Source organism: Molossus molossus, unplaced genomic scaffold (assembly GCF_014108415.1).
Source record: "Molossus molossus isolate mMolMol1 unplaced genomic scaffold, mMolMol1.p scaffold_m16_p_5, whole genome shotgun sequence".
In the NCBI taxonomy this organism is placed as follows: domain Eukaryota; kingdom Metazoa; phylum Chordata; class Mammalia; order Chiroptera; family Molossidae; genus Molossus; species Molossus molossus.
The window spans coordinates 51450249-51469147 of NW_023425388.1; the positions used below are offsets into that span (position 1 = coordinate 51450249).

Genomic DNA, 18899 nt, shown 5'->3' on the forward strand with positions numbered 1-18899 from the left:
AGGAATTTGGGAAACTGGTTGTTAAAGATTGTTGGCAGCTTGAAATTGGCCATGGTAGGAAAATTTACACCGCGGACATGATCCAGTGCTACAGACCAGGCTGTTCTGCTTTGGAGACTGAGATTTCCAGCACGTCTCTGGTCTGGTGCTTGCTCTACCACCAACAGGCCGGGCTGCATGGGCCAGTCGCCACCGTGCATCTTCCCCTCCCCCCTCCTGCGGACAGTAGGTGCCCAATAAGCATGCATTAAGCGAATGAATGAGAATGAGATATCTGTTCTTATCATCTCATAAGACAGTGAAAACGAAATGCTTTGCATGCTGTGAGGCTCCCTGCCCTTGGAGGGAGGGGGTTTAGTTGATTGGGAAACCTTTGCTTTATTGATGGAGAGAAGTCGCATTTCTCCCATTGGCTTTTGCTACTTGGGGGGAATCTGTGAATTACTGACATCCTTTCATAAGGGTGGTTGAAAACTCCATTTACTGGCCAACATCTGGGGCAAATTTCCTTGCTGGAAAAATCAAGAAGTCGGTCAGAGAAGTGTGAACAGGAAGCCCCAGCGCTACCAGTTGTGGGAGCCAGGACTGAAATAAGAGCTTTTGACTCAGGAGCTCTAATGGGGAGGGGGTGGTTGGAGGAGGGACGAGGAGAAGGGGCACTTCCTGCCAAATGTGAAATTTAAACAAAAGCCTCTTTCTTCAAGGCCCCGCTGTCAGCAGATTAGAGCTAATTAAATTAGCATATGGAGCCCCAGCTCCTGCCCTCTCCCTGGGCTTTCTGTACCTCCCGGTTCCTTCTCACGTCTTTCCTGGATCCTGAAGGAGGTGCTGAGCGAAGGTGAGGTCTCGGTTAAGCACCAGTTGACTCTAGAATTGCAGTTCAGAAAATTACAAAGGTGGGAAGGACTATAGAGGCCATCTGGTCCCACACCCTCATTTTAAGAAGCCAGGTCACACAGCTGGTAATTTTCTTGCCTGAGGTAAAGGTCTGTGCTCCAGGGGAGGCTGGGAACCAGGCTGTGGGGGAGGGACACTGTTCCTTAGGCCACCTGCTCACCGAACCCTTGCATAGGACTGGCAAGGGAGCCTGGTGGATGGTCTCTGTGTGCCAGCTCTGCCTCCGCCCTTCTGGGCCCCTCCTCTGCATCTGCTCCCACAGCCCCCGTGCACTTCATGAGATACCTTGCTGGGGTGCTAGAAATTAAGCCCCCTTCCTCAGCAGGGGTCTGGTGCTCCAGGCCAGTGAAATCTGCTGTGAAATCTTATATTCTGAGGACCTTTAGGTGTAAGTATGGGGAAGAGAAGGGTATCTGAGCTCATGATGGCTCCAGGCACTGTGCTTTGTGCTCTGTCTGCATGATCTCATTTAGTTCTGCAGTGACCTAACAAGGTAGGTGTTTCTATCACCATGCTCAGAAGTTTACACTGAGTCTTGCAGCGGTAGAGTCTTGCCCAAGATTTCACAGCTCATAAGCAACTAAGCCTGTCTGTGACCTCCACAGCCCCTCAAAGTTAGTGAGCGCTTTTTACAGCAAGTACTCCCCCACAGGGGTTGGAGATCCCAAATCAAGTTTTAACAAGTAGGGTCCCTTTCCTCCAGGAACATCATTCTGTCTCTGAAGCCATCTGAACAGTTGCAGCTCAAAGTGCTAATGGGTGGGCAATGGTATTTCTTTATGGTTTTAATTTGCATTTTTTTTAATGACTAGTTGTGTGTGTGACTCTTACTCTTCTTGTCACTCAGGTCTGGCTGTGTGACTGGAGACCTCAGCCTGTGCTTTTTGAAAGTGAGATGCAAGAAGACCTCCTGCTGACAATGCCCCTCCTACCACTTCTGGAGGTGCCCCCAGAGTCTGACTTCTTTTGTCCTTTGACCAGGTTAGTCAGTCACAGGAAATATTCTTCCTTCTTCATTGCCCTAGGTGGCTCCAGAAAAGTGATATTTTATAGAGATGTATATATATATTTTCCCCATAGATGAGCAAACAACCTATAAAACTATCAACCACCTGTCTGTTCAGCAGCAGTAACTTCATCTTGCATGGATTGCATGGGGAGCACACCTTTCAGGTGTCTTTTTATTATCGTTTGTTTTTGGGGGTGCTCATGACTCAGTCAGCTTATTGAGTAACCAAACATAGTGCATCATTATGGTGGTTTTGATCATTATACACATTTTAAATTTTATTTTATATCTTTAAAATGTTTCTATTGTGGTATGATACACATTGCATAAATTTCCCACCCTAACCATTTTTAAGTGTACGGTTTTGTAGTGTTAAATATACTCACATTGTTCTCCAATGGTCTCCTGAACTTTTCATCTTGCAAAAATCTTACAAATGGAAATTCTGTTTTCACTACGCAACTTCTCTTACCACTTTCCTCCAGTCCTCGCAACCACATTCTACTTTCATCATACAGATTTGTTTTTTAAATCCTCACCTGAGGATATGCTTTTATTGGATTTTAGAGAGAGTGGGGGCAGGGGGAGTGAGAGAGAAAGAGAAACGTTAATCGGCTGCCTTCTAAACTTGTCCTGACTGGGGATCAAACCTGAAACCTGGGTATGTGCCTGACTGGGAGTCAAACCCACACCCTTCTGCTATGTGGGACATTGCTCTAACCAACTGAACCACCGGCTGGGGCTCATTATACAAATTTTTTAAAACAACTTTATATTCCATGACATTAACTTGCTTTAAGTCTAAATTCAGGGGTTTTCAGTACATTTACTGAGTCGTGCAACCATAGGCACAACTCAGTTTTAGAACCTTTCCATCGCCCTGGCTGGTTTGGCTCAGCGGTTAGAGCGTTGGCCTGCAGTCCCCAGAGACCCTGGTTCGGTTCCCGCTAAGGGCATGTACCTCAGTTGCAGTTTGTCCCCGGCCCTGGTTGGGTTGTGTGGGTGGCAACCACTTGATGTGTCCCTTTCACATCGATGTTTCTCTCTCTCTCTTCCTCTCCTTCCCTCCCACTCTATCTGAACAAAAAATGGAAAAATGTCCTCGGGTGAGGATAAAAAAAATAAATAAATAGAACCTTTCCATCATCAGTGAGCCCATCCATACATGGAAAAGGCAAGAAAATGATTTTCCATGGAAATAGTTCCATAATTATTTTTTCCGGAATTAGTTCTGTGCTCCCAGCAAGAGGCTCTGATTTATTTATTTATTTTCTCACCTGAGGACACTTTTCCATTTTTTGTTCAGATAGAATGGGAGAGAGAGAGAGAAACATCGACGTGAAAGGGACTCATCGGGTGGCTGCCACCCACACGACCAACCAGGGCCGGGGACAAACTGCAACCGAGGTACGCGCCCTTAGTGGGAACCGAACCTGGGTCTCTCTGGACCGCAGGCCGAGCTCTAACCGCTGAGCCAAACCTCTAACCGCTGAGCCAAACCGGCCAGGGCAATTTAGAGCACTTAGTATTTACTGAGAGCCTGCTGGAGCCCACAGCTGGGCTAGTTGCATCAGGGAATAGAGAGATGAACAGGTGGAGATGGCTGCTTCCCTGCAGCTGACAAACTTCCTACTGAAGACACTGTTACATGTAACCCACTTGCGTGTCTGGGTCTCCTGGGCAACTGCTGTGCACGTATCTGTTTATCACCCTGTGGCTCTTAACTGAAGACCACACAAGGGCCTTGCTTTTGCAAAAGGCATACCTCATTTTATGGTGCTTTGCTTTATTGCACTTCACAGATGTTGCATTTTTTCACAAACTGAAAGCATTCACTTTATTGCTGTGGTCTGCAACCGAACCTGCAGCATTGCAGAAGTATGTCTGAACTGGTGTTGTACTGACATCATTGGCTGAGTAGAAAGGGAAGTGTACCCTCATCTGCAAACAGCTCAGGCTTTGATAAGCCTGGATGCAGGATTTGGGAGGAGAGGAAAGTGGGTACAAAGCTTAAGGTACAAAGACTCGACAGGTAGAATTGGGGTGAGGGTACACTGAAGGAAGTAAAGAACCTGAGCAAAATCAGGATAGCAGGCCAGGGCAAATTCAGGGAGCAGTGGTGCATTAGGTGGCCTACAGCTTAGGGGCACATCTGCATGTGGTGGGGTGTTGCTTGGGTCTTGGGGTGAGGAAGGAGTGTGGTCTTATATTGTAGAGTTAGAAATTTGGAGTTTGTGGAGCAAATGTAGAAGACAGCGTTTTAAGTCTCCCGAGAAGGGCTTGAGTACTCAGAACTGGACTTGGGAGAGTAAGTTTGCGAGGAGGAGAGAGAGGGAAACAGGCGTGGGTTAAGAGGCTACAAGGAGGGTGCCAAGATTAGGTGATGTGGACCTGACCTGGGCAGGGGCAGTGGGGAAAGGAAAGAAGTGGGTGGGAGAGAAGATCCTGCCAGGTGAGGGGAGAAAAATCTCTGTCCCAACCCCTTCTCTTAGGTCCATACCTGCCTTGTCCACCAGCCTGTTGCACTTCAACCAACCCCGCAAACTCAGCCTGTCAAAAGCCAGACTCAACAGCCGCCCCCTCCATGCTTTCCCCTTGCCTGGCATGCTTTTGTCTCCCCTCCATTTCTCTCTTTGCCCCCCTCCTCTCACTGGGAGGAAGGAGAGGAGCCAGAAGGAAGCCGAACACTGAACACTGTACCCATGGAAGGCAGTGCCTTGGACGGCAGTGGTGAGAAGTTTGCAGAGAGGGTGGCTGGCAGTGCTAAAAGCCAAAGGCGAGTGAGAATGGAGACTGAAGAAGGGCTGGGGACTCAGGGCTGGTACTAGCATGAGGCCAGGTGCCCTGGGTGCAACATGTAAGGAGGCCTTCACAGGTGGGTGCCAGCCGCGGACTTATACAAACCTGAGAGTGAGGGCCTCCTTAATTTTGCATCCTAGGTACCTTCCTTGCCTTACCCTAGTCTTGGATTATGTTCCTGGAGAGAACTGGCAATTCGGAGGAAGCTGGTGACCTTAGGGAAAGCATTAGGTTGCGAAGGGCTAAGGACTGAGTGAGGAATGGTTTCTTCAGTAGAAAGCCTCTCTAGAGAAGATTCCTGAAGCTGTGTGAGGGAACACTTGTTTCCCTCCTTAGCCCAAGACAGCCCCTCGGGATCCCCACCGACTATCTAGGGTTTCGGGAGCACAGTTGGAAGACCACTGCCTGAATTCAACCCCTCAACTTACACAGAGAATTTTGAGACCCAGAGAAGTATGTGACTTGTCTAAGGTCACACAGGAAGGTGTGACCTCAGAGATCTTTCTTTACTTTTCTTTGATTATTATCTTCAATTGTTTTACGCTCTCTTTGTATTGTCCCCCCCTCCCCCCCACACACACACTATAAGAATTAGAAACAGAGTTGACATTTAAAACCTGATCTGTATTTGAAGACCCACGTCTAATTCTGAGAAGTCTATTTACTGAATGCTACCTACCAAGCATTACTTTAGGGGCTTTTACATGGATTATTTTACATTTCTTATAAGAACCTTTCGAAGTACATGCCATTATCCCATTTTCCTGATGAGGAGACTGAGGCTCAGAGAGAGCAAGTGGCTTGTTTCGGTTTGCACAGTTACTAACTGGTGCTGGTGGATCTGAAGCCTGTGTTCTTCCTCCACACCCCATGTCTTTTCAGTCTTTCATGTTGACTAAGTGCCTTGATGCCAGGCACTGTGTGTGTGTGTGTGTGTGTGTGTGTGTGTGTGTGTGCACGCGCTAAAATGGTATAAGTGTTTTTTGGCTGAGATGAAATACCTGGTCCAGTTCACTCCTCAGCCACCAAGTCACACAGACTCCTTTCTCTCTGCCGTGGCTCCGAATCGGTTTATGGAAACCACCCATAGGCAACACGGAGGTTTGCGATGCAAGAAGTTTGCCTCCTTCCCCTGAGGCAGGTCTGATTCAGTTCCATGATTTAACCCTGATAAGGTCAAGTATTTTGGCCTCCTCTGCCCCTAGCCCCAGTGAGAATTTGGACTCGGTGTTTTCACTTGTCACTTTAGACTGTTTGCCAGAGTTTGCGGAAGAAGGCCTGGGTTACTAATGCCCTCGCTGGGGACGGCAGCGCCTGCCAGGTTGTCATGTGAGCTCTCTGAAAAGGCCGGGCTGCAAGGCCCACCCTTCCCCGGCTCCCGGGCTCAGTGGGAAATGGGATCCTATCCTACAGAAACTGCAAACAGCCCAGGAGGGCAGAAGGCAACTTGGAAGGGACTGATCAGGGTCTCACCTGGGAATTCACAACCACACAGTGAGCGTCCCGGGGAGCCGACTCCATCCTGGTGCTTTAGGGGCTGTCATTTTTTGAAGGTCTTTTTAGTCTGAAGGCCTCCTCCTCTATTAGATAAAGATGAAGATATAAATAATCAGTTTAGTAATATTTAGAGGTTCATTACTCCTTACAACAAATGCTTTGCTGGCTGCTTGAAAGAAATTGCAGGCATACCTCAGATATATTGTGGGTTTGGTTCCAAACCACCGCCATAAAGTGAGTGTCCCCACAAAAGCAAAGTGCAATAAATGAGGTATGTCGATAGTTTAATCCTCACAACAAGTCTTTGAGGTGGGGCTTTTTACCTCCACTTAATGGATGAGTAAACCGCCTCTGAGAGATTAAGTGAATTACCCAAGGTCATGCAGGTAGAAAAGGGTGGAGGTGGGATTTGAACCCAGGTCTATTGCATGCTTCTTTCAGAACCTTGTAAGCCCCCAGACACAGAATAATATTTCTCCAGCTCATCCTCAGGTTATCTGTACAGCTGTCCCTGATCTTTGACCCTTCCCATCACTCTGTCGACCTGTTTTGGAGCTGGTATTCCAGCGAGGACTTGGGTAGAGTTCAGAATCAGCCGGGCCAGGAGGTGAGGTGGATGGTGGTGCTGCAGGCCAGACTGGGGACAAGGAAAGATGGCCTCTGGCACCTTCTCCTTCGTCAACTGAAGTCACTCTGTTTCACTTCATCAGGCTCCATCGAAGCTCCTTTTTAGTGCCAGGAGCTCAACACTGAGTTTAGAGAAAATCATCTAATAATGTCACTGGTTTGCTTAGAAAACCTCCACCGGTCTCAGTTTCTTGAAGGATAAACTTGGACCAGAAACACTTGCGTCTGGAGCAGACAGCTCTGCTGAGCCTCGTTCCCATCACTGCAGCTCTCATACCCTCACAGCTTCTCACCGTTCCCTGTGTACAACGGTCCACGTTCATGGCTGAGCCTTTAAACTGCTTTCTGTTGGGCATGACTTTCTCTGCCTGGCAAACTTCTGTTTGTTCTTCAAAACCCAGGATAAGCATCTTTTCTGACTTCTTCTAGCGGAGTTGATGCCACCCAGCCCTTAGTTCTTAATGCCTAACATGGTTTTCCACACATCAATTTATGGGTCTTTCCCTTCTTCTGAGGCCTCAGGAGCAAGGATTGGACACTGTATATTTCTGCATCACCTGGGCATGGAGCGTATGTTTGTGTGGTCACTCTTTGCGATTGCGTATCTGCCGTCTGGTCTTCCAGCAGCGCCTTTGGCCTCCACTTCAAGCCAGCACCCTACACACTGCCGTTCCTCTCCTCTGGCATCTCTGACCACTGATGAAGTCCCCAGTGGCTTGCCTCACTTCTCCACCTGCTTTTGAAAATCCCTGCTCAGCCCTGGCCGGTTTGGCTGAGCGGTTGGAGCGTCGGCCTGCGGTCCGGAGAGACCCGGGTTCGGTTCCCACTAAGGGCACGTACCTCGGTTGCAGTTTGTCCCCGGCCCTGGTTGGTCGTGCGGGTGGCAGCCACTCGATGTGTTCCTTTCACATCGATGTTTCTCTCTCTCTCTGTTCCTCTCTCTCCCTCCCACTCTACCTGAACAAAAAATGGAAAAATGTCCTCGGGTGAGGATAAAAAAAAAAAAGAAAATTCCTGCTCACATCACGTTTCCTTCTTGAAGGCTTCTGGCTATAGTCAACCATTCCAATAACAGTCCCTGTCTTGATTTTCCTCCCTCCCTCCCTCCCTCCCTCCCTCCCTCCCTCCCTCCCTCCCTTTCGTTCAGTTTACTATATAGAAATCATGCGGGTTTTATATTTTCAGTTAAATTCTGAACTTAGATTACAATATTGTCAATTTAAAAGAAAATCGTTATGTTAATTCAGTACTTTTTTTAGCATACCAAAATGAAACATGTAAGTTCAAACTTCAGGTTTGTGCCAAACAATCTTTAAATACAATACAGATAATTCTAACAGTTACCATATCATTCACATGTGACTTTACAACTCTGAGCTGTTATACATAGAACAGGTCTCTTAGGAATAAGACCAAACTGACAGGTCATGAAGCTCAAAGTCGTAGAGCCAAACCGAAGACTCACCCTTGTACCCATCATTGGTTTGACATTTCTGTACCACAAAGCACAACATGTAAATTAGGTTGGGAACACTTCCTCCTCCTTATTACAGTTAAAAAAAAAAAAAAGTTGCCTGGTAGCTTAGAATTTGGCATAAAATCCCATAGTATAGCTTGGGAAAGTTTAAACTATGAGATGATCCCTATCTTCATTTTTAACTTTAGCCAAGATGGATCCTTTTTTTCAGAGCTCCTTGTGTAAATATGATCAATTTTACATAGCTTTTGCTTTAAATAGTGATGTCATTACATGTATTCAGCTAGTTTGTTTTCTGCCTCAGGTATACTGTTCGTGTCTCAAACCTCCTTAAGGGCAGGGACGGTAGTTTATGTGGAGGTAGTAATAACCGTATTTTCATTTTAGTGTCTAGGATGTAACAGATAGCCAATAAATTGTTTTTTCATTAGTTCAACTGATATTCACTGGATACTACCACATCCTGGGCACTGGACACAGAGGTGCTAAGGATATGGAGGCAATTATTACTTGGTGGTTGAAATGCTTATAGTTAAGGGAAGAAAAGACTTGTAAGCAAATTAAAATTAAATTTTAATTTGATTTGAGCTATAGTAAAATTTATAGGGGGCTCAGATGAGAAATGACAAGAAAAGAGAGATGGAGACAGAGTTAAGAAATGTTTTTGCCCTGGCTGGTTTGGCTCAGCGGTTAGAGTGTCGGACTGCAGTCCAGAGAGACCCGGGTTCAGTTCCTGCTAAGGTGCGTGCCTCAGTTGTAGTTTGTCCCCGGCCCTGGATGGGTCGTGCGGTTGGCAGCCACTCGATGTGTCCCTTTCATGTCGATGTTTCTCTCTCTCTCTCTTCCTCTCTCTGCCTCCCATTCTATCTGAACAAAAAATGGAAAAATGTCCTTGGATGAGGATAAAAATAAATAAAAATAAATAAATAAATAAAGATTAAAAAAAAAGAAATGTTTTGAGTAGAAATAATAGAACTTCCTATTTCGTTTGAGTTAATACGTTTTAAGGACTGGTTCCAGGGGCAATGAGGTACCAGGGTGAACAAGTGATCCAGGAGCATGCAGGGTAAGGGATGAGTTGAATATGGAATAAGAAAGGAGGAAAAGCAGTCCTGGCTGTTGTGGCTCAGTGGTTAGAGTGTTGGCCCACGAACTGAAGGGTTGCAGGTTTGATTCCTGGCTTGATTTTTGAAGCACATCTAAAATCTTTTCATTTCTCACCACCTCTGTTGCAAATATCTGGTCCAAGCCACCAGCATCCCTCACCAGGATCACTTGAGTGACCTCTTGATAGTCTGCCGACTGCCTGCTTCTACCCTGTCCCCTATTCTTAGCCCCGCAGGCAGCCTGAGGCGATAATGAATCAGATTAGGTTGCCCCTCTGCTCAAACCCTACCAGTGGCTCCCAGTTTTACTCAGTAAAAGCCAAAGTCCTTATCATAACCTATAAGGCACTACCTGATCCCCCCCTTCCCGTTCCCCCTCCACTGTCTCTGTTCCTCTCCCACCCCCTTTCTTTGTTCCCTCCTGCCTGTGCCTTTCCTCCAGCCAGCACACACCAGCCTCAGGGCTTGGCATGGGCCCTTCCCCATGATGCAAATGCTCTTCCCGGCACACCGATACACTGCCCGGCTCACTCTTTCACCACCTTGCTTTGCTTAAGTGTCCGCTTCTCAATGAGCCTGCTCTGACTGCCCTTTTCAAAGTGGAAACCTGCCTCAAGCCAGTCCTTCTGAGCCTCCTCTTCCCGGTCTCTGCTGCCCTGCTTTGTTTCCCAGAGCACTTAGCATCCTCCCAGATACTAAATAATGTTCTGGTTACATGTGTGTTCTTTTTGTATCTTCCTAGAATGTAAAGCTCTAAGGGCAGTGATCTTCATCTGGTTTATTCACTGTTGTAACCTAAGCACTAAGATTTATGCTAGTGCTTAATACATTTTTTAAAAAAGTAGTAAATGTAGAGTGTAAAGTTTATATATAGGTGGCCAGTTTAAAAACAAAAACAAAAACAAAGATGTGGTCTGGAGTCCAGGGGAGATTCCAGAGGGTCTGGCCACATGCTTGGGTGATGGGTACAGAGGTGAGTGGAAAACCTGCTGAGGCTGAACCCCTCTGGGTGTGGGCATTTTAGGGCTGAGAGCGAGGAGGGGACCTGGGAGGATGCCCGTCAGGCTTTTGAAGGAGGGAGTTTTGAAGGAGAACTGTGAATCCTCACTGAGGTGGGTACTGGAGAGTTTTCAATGAGAAATGTGATTTCAGTTAAATGGTGCAATGATGTGGGTTGACCTTAGTTATCTGAGGAACAAATGGAAAATGGGGACTTTAAGAGACCTGGTTATGAGGAAGGAGATACTAAGACATTAGGTTGTTGTTTGAGGAAGTGATATGTTTGAGAGGTTTTTTTTTAGAGCTGTTAAAAGATATTTTAGGTATGGGTGGGTGAGTGGGGGGTGGGAAGGTGACACAGTAAACGAAACATATATTTTCCTCTAGAGAGTTGAGTTAGAACCAGCAGTGGAAGCTAAGGGGTGTGAGGAGGTGTTCAGTCTGATGTAATTAAAAAGTTGTGATAACGAATATTGGGCTGCCTTGGAAGAAGAAATGATCATTATCGCAGGTATGAAAGGAGATGCTGGCTATGTTTTTTGTTGCGATTGAGTGGGGAATTCCTTCAATAGGTGGCGGGTTGGCCACCTGACTGTCCACCGAGGTCTTTTCAAACAAATGGTATGTTGTTAGACCTCAGAGAATGCCTAGACCGCACACATCGTGTACAGGAAGCCAGATAATGATGTTGGTGGTCTGATGGGATGGGACAGTGTAGAAGGTTTGGGCTTCAGATGCAGAGCTGATGATTGAAATCTTCTTGTCCTTATTTAACATTGTTGTTAGGTTCTGCAACATTAAATGAAACGATGTATAATGAAACCAATTTAACCATTGGCTAGTTGATATAAACAAGAGTTAAATTCTTATGGCATCTCTTCAATGTTATAACGAAATGGCGTTATTTGAAGACCTGCTGTATTTGACTCTCTGCAATCAGTAGAAAGTTAGAACCCCAAAATGCCCACTAGTTAGCATTTGTTAAAATAGCATAACTACAGGGCACTTGATTTTGAGTATCTTCTCCCACGGGATCTCAGGCATCTTCAGGATCTCCTGATGTCCTTCCAGCACTGTTCCAGCCATTCAAATTCTGTATATCCATCCAGGTCCAGGTCCAGGTCCAGCCCTATTTCTTCACAGGAAGTCTTCCCTTACCTGCTCTTATCTGTAGGAGTGGTCTTACTTCTGTGTGAGGTCAGCATGGGCTCTAGAGGTAGACGAGTTGGATTTGAATCCTAGCTCTATAATAGCTACATGACCTTCTACATGACCTTGGCCAAGGGGCTTATCTCTTCATGTAAAGATACTCATCTTGCCCTGGCCGGTTTGGCTCAGCGGTTGGAGCGTCGGCCTGCGGTCCAGAGAGACCCCGGTTCGGTTCCCGCTAAGTGCACGTACCTCGGTTGCAGTTTGTCCCCAGCCCTGGTTGGTCGTGCGGGTGGCAGCCACTCGATGTGTCCCCTCACGTCGATGTTTCTCTCTCTCTCTCTCTCTTCCTCTCTCTCCCTCCCGCTCTATCTGAACAAAAAATGGAAAAATGTCCTCAGGTGAGGATAAAGAAAAAAAAAAGATACTCATCTTTACCTACAAAGTGCAGGTGAATTGCACCTACCTTGAAATGTTGTTAGAATAATTGGATAGAGACAGACTGCCTGTGCTACACCTGACAGTTCATATTCAGACAGTGGTATGTGTTTTTTGTTAATCCTCACCTGAGAATATTTTTTCTATTGAGTGGAAAGGGGGAGGGAGAGAGAGAGAAACAGAAATAGAAATATCCATGTGAGCGAGATACATCGGTTGGTTGCTTCCTGCATATGCTCCACCTGGGACCAAGGACTGAACCTGCAATCCACATACGTGTCCTGTGACTCTTCGGTGCATGGGCTAATGCTCTAACCACTGAACCACACCAGCCAGAGCCAGGCAGCAGTGTTCATATATAATAATTATTGATAGGCATCAGGCTCAACAGCTATATTCAGCCTCCCCCAATTCAGGGTGATTACCTGGTATAAAGAATCCCCTGGCTGGGGCCATAGCAAGTGGGGTGATGTTTACGAGCATCGTGTCTCCAGTCCTTCTCTCTTAAGCCACTCAGTCTTTTCCTGCAGCTTGGTCCGTTCTGATCTCTTCTAAATATTTTAGTAAATAACATACACCAGATCCTGGCTTTATCCAAGTCCAGCTGACTCAGATGCTAGTTCCGCTGAGTTCTCCATCACTGCCTATCGTGGCTGCTGGGCTCCCACCTCCTCCATTCCTGCTTCCAGATCACGTGCAAACAGCTGGTAGGGTTTTCCAGCTTTAGCATGAATCACCTTGCCAGGTTTCTCTCCTGTGAGTTTATAACGTGGGGGAGGCAGGTAGGACCTAACCAGTTGCCCTCTCCTGGACTTGTTAAGGTGTGGTTTTCAGTCAGGCTGGGCATTTATTTTCTCGTGGGTGGGGTGTGAGTCTCCTATAGGGACCTCATTCAGGATCCATTCATTCAGGGCGTGCAAAAGTCATTGCTGAGTCCCTAGCAGTGTGGCTCACTCCTGAGAGGACTGGAGTGGTTCCTGTGCTCCGAAGGGTCACACCCTTGTAGAAGAGAGAGACATGGAAGCTGGGAGAGGTATGCTGGGAGGGGTCCGCGCTGCGTCCCGTGAGAGCACCGGCGAAGCCCTCCTAACAGACTGGGGGTCAGGGAGACCTTGGCTCCTATGACCACATTACCGCATACTCATCACGTTCTTTATGTCAGGCCCATTGGCTTTTCCTACACGTTAAGTGAAAGGATGCCTGCAGCTCCTCCCTGGGTGGCCTGTGTAGACCTTCCCCAGCTTCCCCAGCCTCGGATCCTCTCCTCCAGCTGGTGAAGTGTCTGCTCCTGTGACCTGGGCTCCTTGGAAGCATGGGTTAGTCGTCTGATGGACTCGTCCTGCACTGGGCCTGGGTATGAGCTCCCCTGGTGCCTTCTGTGATGATCTGGATTTATCTTGCTGCTTTTGCTCCCATAACTCTACTGCTGGGTGGATGGGGGCACGTCAAACATGTGGACAGAATTGAGTTCCACTGAGTCATAGAACTTCACCTTCCCACAATAGACACCAGAGCGACCTTCCAGTGCCCACTCACCTCCCCTCCCTTCTGATGACAGGGGTACTCTGCTCACAATCTTTTGAAACATCAATAAATCCTACACTTTAGGAGGCCTCTTGGGTACCACTCTACCATCTCCCTCACCTCTGGCTGGCCTCCCATATGACCAGATGGATCTGAAGGACAGGAATGCGGTTCCTCAAGCAGCCCTTTCGATTCTGCGCTGGACCTGAGAACAGGTTCAGTGTCTGACCATAAATATCTTTCAGAATTGTAAACAGCCACAACAAATACTTGAGGCCTACTTTTTTGGAAATACAAAGGCAAATTAAGTGTGATTTTTGCCCTTAAGGTGCTCACAGTCCACTATCTAGCTAGGTCAGAGTTCCCTCTACTGGTCAGCGCTTAGGAGGTGAACCCTTTACTAATCCCCTCCTACATCACCCATCCCCTCTGGTCCTTCTGGGTATGGTGGAGGATGGGCTTTGTGACAGAGAATGGCTTTCTCCCCAGTCCTGCTCCCATGATACCTGGAGCTTCCTATGGGCTGGGACTCAGACCCGAGTGTCCATGCGTCCCATAGCACCTGGGGTGGGGGTCCCTTTGTAGGCACCTGCATGAGAAATTAAAGTAGCTAGTTCATCAAAAGGGATCTACTGTAAGGTCAGACTTCCCATGGAGTCCCTGTGGTTGCTGCTCGGCTGGTCTTTGGGCAGAACATATCCTTGGCCATTTCACTTTCATAAATGTCCAGTCTGACTCAAGTATTAAGTTGCCATAATAAACCAATGGACTTGAGATTTAAAGAAAAAAAAATTGTCTTATGGGACCAAAATAGGTCTATTTGGGGGGGCAGGGAGGGTGTATGGAGTCACCTGGACATCCATCATTCCAAAGAGAAAAGTCATTTTTGTTTTTAACCTTCACCCAAGGATATTTTTCCATTTATCTTCAGATAGAGTAGGAGAGAGAGAGAGAGAGAGAGAGAGATAGAAACATCGATTTGAAAGACACATCGACTGGTTGCCTCCTGCACAACCCCAACCAGGGCCAGGGATGAACTCCAACTGAGATATGTGCCCTTGGCTGGAATCGAACCCGCAACTCACTGGTCCACAGGCTGACTCTGTACGGCTGAGCCAAACCAGTTAGGGCCAGAAAAGTCATTTTGTATCCTGTTCTCTCCAGCACGGCAGGTGGATGAAAGGGAAGGCAGAGTGGTGGCCAGAGAAACTGGAAGTGAAACAGGCTTGCAGATTTGCAGAAGGAGCCCCATGAGATCAGAGTGGGGTTTTCCAGTTAGGCAACTCAACAGGGTCTGTTTGACTGTTTCAGAAAATAAAGCGATCTTAAACAACCGTGCCTCAAAGGCCTCATCTGCGTGCTGGGTAGTGGCGTGCCAGGCTTGGGAGTGAGATCTGAGTCTTGGTTCTGTCCCTTTCTAGCTGTGTGGCCTTTGTCACATCACTCAATCACTCTGAGCTTTCTCACCTGTGAAATAATCAACCCACAGACTTATGTAGAAGATTTAAGATAAAACAGAAAGCACTGGGCATAGAAAAGGAGCTCAGTAAGTGGTGCTGGTAATAACGGCAGTGATTATGACGATAACAACCGAATACCTCTTGGCTCCGGGTCACTGCCTACAGGCAGACATGGCTAGGCTTCCTCGTTGAAGATCGTCTTTGTGACCTGAACTGCTCTGCATGCTCTGTCTGTATTGGCCACATGTTTCTATGGGTTAAGATGTGATTACCTCCTTCCCCTAAGTATCACCTCTAATACTAGAAGCCTTGTATAGCTTCACCTCAGAGAGGCAGCATGTGGGCACGCAGAGTGGAATGGCAGTTCAACTCTACCCGCTTAACACATTTTTAAAAAGGGAGAGACTGAGCAAGAAAGAAAGCAATTGAAATAGTGCCCACAGTTCTGACAGTCAGTCAGCGTAATTTAAGGCTTGCTCAGTGCAGGTGGGGAGACATGAATCGGTTCCCTCAGTCTCTGCAGGGTGAGCATCTTGGGCTGGATGTGATCCCAGTGTTTAAATATTTGTCTTTTTTGTGCTGCATGGTACTAAACTCAAGATAATTAATTCTGGTACCCAGAAGAACTCATAATCTCCCGGGCTGGAGGATAACCCAGCTGTGTTGGAGTCACTGAGTGAACTTTTGTATGAGTGTTCAGGGTTGTATAAACAGATTATGTATTCTGTATTTTATGAGTGATTTAAGGTAGCAGGCCCTAGTGTTTAACTTTTTTTTATTTATTTTTTTATCCTCACCCAAGGACATTTTTCCATTTTTGTTCAGATAGAGTGGGAGGGAGAGAGAGGAAGAGAGGGAGAGAGAGAAACATCAACGTGAAAGGGACACATCGAGTGGCTGCCTCCTGCACAACCCCAACTGGGGCCGGGGACATTCTGCAACCGAGGTACATGCCCTTGGTGGGAACTGAACCCGGGTCTCTCTGGACCGCGGGCCAACACTCTAACCACTGAGCCAAACTGACCAGGGCCCTAGTGTTTAACTTTATTTCATGTACTGCACATGATTATCCGTGAGACATAATATCTTACCTTAGTGGATTTTTAATTTAGCTGTTTACTTATTTTTTAATTCTATCTGTAAATATTTTAGTGTGTATGTTTAAAAGGCACTCTTTACAAATACAACTTAACTACAATATACTGTTACCACATTTAAATAATGAAAAATTTTTTCATATCTTCAGATATGGATTCAATATTAAAATTTTCCCAATTGTTATAGTATATATGTGTGTATGTGGCTATGTGTGTACACATAGACACACACACACATACACACACACACACAATTTTAATTTAATTTAATTTAATTTTCATTATTTTTCCTTAATCCTCACCCAGGGACATGTTTATTGACTTTTAGAGAGAGAGAGGAAAAGATAGACAGATAAACATTGATTGGTTGCCTCCCCAACCAGGGATCTAACCCACAACCTAAGTATGTACCTGACAGGATCAAACCTGTGACCTTCCAGCATATAGGACGATGCTCCAACCAACTGAGCCACACCGGCCAGGGCTACATATATAATTTTACAAATTGTTTTTTTATTCAGATAAAGTCCCTACATTGCAATAGATTGATAGAACTTTTAAAATCTGAAAATGCTTTTAACCAGTAGTTTGCCAAGAGAAGGGAATTTTTGGCTCTGGTACTGATTTTGTAACTAACCCTTGAGTAAGGTGTGGCTCCATGTCCACGTATGCCGAGGTGGCCACAGGCCCACAGAGCCATCTCTGTGTCGGTACTTACCTGCTGCCATTGCTCGACGTCTCTCTCAGAAACACTCATTTTCTGATCTTATCTTTTCATTCTTAAAATAAGAACTTTTGAGATTAGTCTTTAAATATTTGAATACCAATCTTGAAGGACAAGTTCAGCTGCAGAAATTCAACTTCAGATCTTCACCCAAGAAGCTCGTGTATTTGCTTTTGCCATGCCATGCAGGTGGAATGTTGTGTTTTGGTAAAGTAAGAGCTTGCAGTTGAGCTTAACTAGAAATAATCTAGAGCATACTTGGGAATCGGGAAGAAACATCCTATGAGCTGAGAAGCCCACCCTGCCAACCACAGGACGAAGTGTAGCCTTTTGTTTTCACGCTCGTTGGCCTTGGGAGGAGGAAAATAGAATGTAGATGATAAGGAGGTATTTCATTGCTAAAAATAGGAACAGGATGTTTTGAGACAGTGTGCCTGCTCTCACAAGCGTCTCTGTGAAAATGGTTTATGCCGTTGGCACAGGTGGTACTTATGCTCCTAAGAGCTCACTGCACACATCCATGAGTGGACTGTGGGGTGAACCAGGGGAACCTAAGGTGGCAAAGGCAGGAGGCAATGGTATTCCATCTGTAGGAAGAACCTCTCAACTAGGGGTCTCTCACCATAAGGTTCAGTGTTAGGTGGCACGTTGTACATTATACTCTGATGTTCACTTTGCATTAAATGCTATAGCATTCATGCTCATTCATACGTTTTCTCCCTTCAGTTTTGCAAATGTCCCCCAGAGTCCTTCCTGTTGGCCACTTCTTCCGTCTCCCTCACCACCACCCTTCTTGGCTTTCCCCAAGTAAGATGCACCCCTTCTCGCTCCCTGGTGCATTTATACTTACTCGATTCCTCCATTTTGAGTATATTCCATGTTGTGTCATCGTATTTTTTAGCAACACCTTCTCTACCACTGCATCTGGAGCTCCCTGAGCTTAATGCCTGGTACACACTCAGTCTAGAAGGTGGTTTGAGGGGTTCTGTCTGCAGCGCTCTGTTTTGGCCGTGGTAGGGGCTGTGTGAGAAGGAAGAGGTGTGTTCTTGGGGAAACTTGTTTTTAGAGATGTGACATGGAAAATAGTTAAATAGCAGCACAAAATGGAAGGCAGAGAATATTAAAGGATGCAGATAGGACTGCCCAACCTCCCCGCTGTGCAAATTAGACTCCTTAATCCTGGCCCAGACAGCCTTTGCAGTTTACTAAGCCTTTCATGTGCGTTCCCTCTTGCCACGAACAGGATATTATTGTTCCCTGTTTTGTAAATGACAAAAGTGTGGCTCAGAAGAGTGAAATGACATGCTAAGGGCTTCCTGATTAGTATTGGTAGAACCAGTACTAGAGCCCGTCTTCTGATTCTAAATCTAGTTTCCTTTCTACTCTTTGTCACATGTCTCAGGTTGGTAACCAGGGGCCTGGAAAGAAGAAGAGACTCACCTGGTACTTCAGATGTAATTAAAGACTTACTGACGGTGCTGAGCTCTCTAGGTGGTCCGTGCATGGCCAGGGAAAAATAGAGAAAGAATTAACACTGAGCAGTTACTATGTTCAATGGAAACAGAAAGCAACAACAAAAGTGGGCCACATATGTACTTTTATAATACATTAAAAAGTAAAAATAAACAGATGAAATTGATTCTAAGTGTTTTATTTAACTCAATGTAGCCAAAATATTATTTACGTTATCATGTAATCAATGTAAAAATTATTACTCTAACATTTTTTTCCCATACGAAGTCTTCAAACTGGTGTGTATTTTATAGGCACAGCACACCTCAGTGTGGGTTAGCCACATTTCTAAGGTGTGGTATCCACACGTGGCCAGTGGCCACTGTATGGGGCAGCACAGTTCTGTGTTTGACATTTCATTTATTTCAGCAATCACATGAAGAGTTGTGTATAGCACTATCTAATGGCTGAGGAAACGAAGCCCAGAGAGGTTAGGTAACTTGCCTGGGGTCACAAAGCTGGAAGGTGACAGAGCTGGATTCTGACCCTGGTCCATCCTGCTCTTCCCACTCTGGTGGACTGCCAAGCCTCGGGAGGGAGCCGTGCTGGGTCTGGACCTGGAAGGCGGCAGAATTGAATAGGCG

General features: G+C 46.3%; 1 protein-coding gene across 18 annotated transcripts in view; it reads left to right on the forward strand.

The window, feature by feature from the left end:
- ST6GAL1 (ST6 beta-galactoside alpha-2,6-sialyltransferase 1) overlaps nt 1-18899 on the forward strand; it is a 119617-nt gene that overhangs the window by 29060 nt on the left and 71658 nt on the right. For 9 of the 18 annotated variants that reach the window (XR_004956774.1, XR_004956775.1, XM_036242560.1 and 6 more), the window contains one exon: nt 1745-1878. The gene's annotated coding sequence lies outside the window, so the exon portion shown is untranslated. Of the gene's footprint in view, nt 1-704; nt 839-1600; nt 1657-1744; nt 1880-1977; nt 1997-10897; nt 10923-18205; nt 18443-18899 lie in introns of those variants that run through there. The other 9 variants (XM_036242568.1, XM_036242563.1, XM_036242569.1 and 6 more) reach the window with 7 other exon arrangements.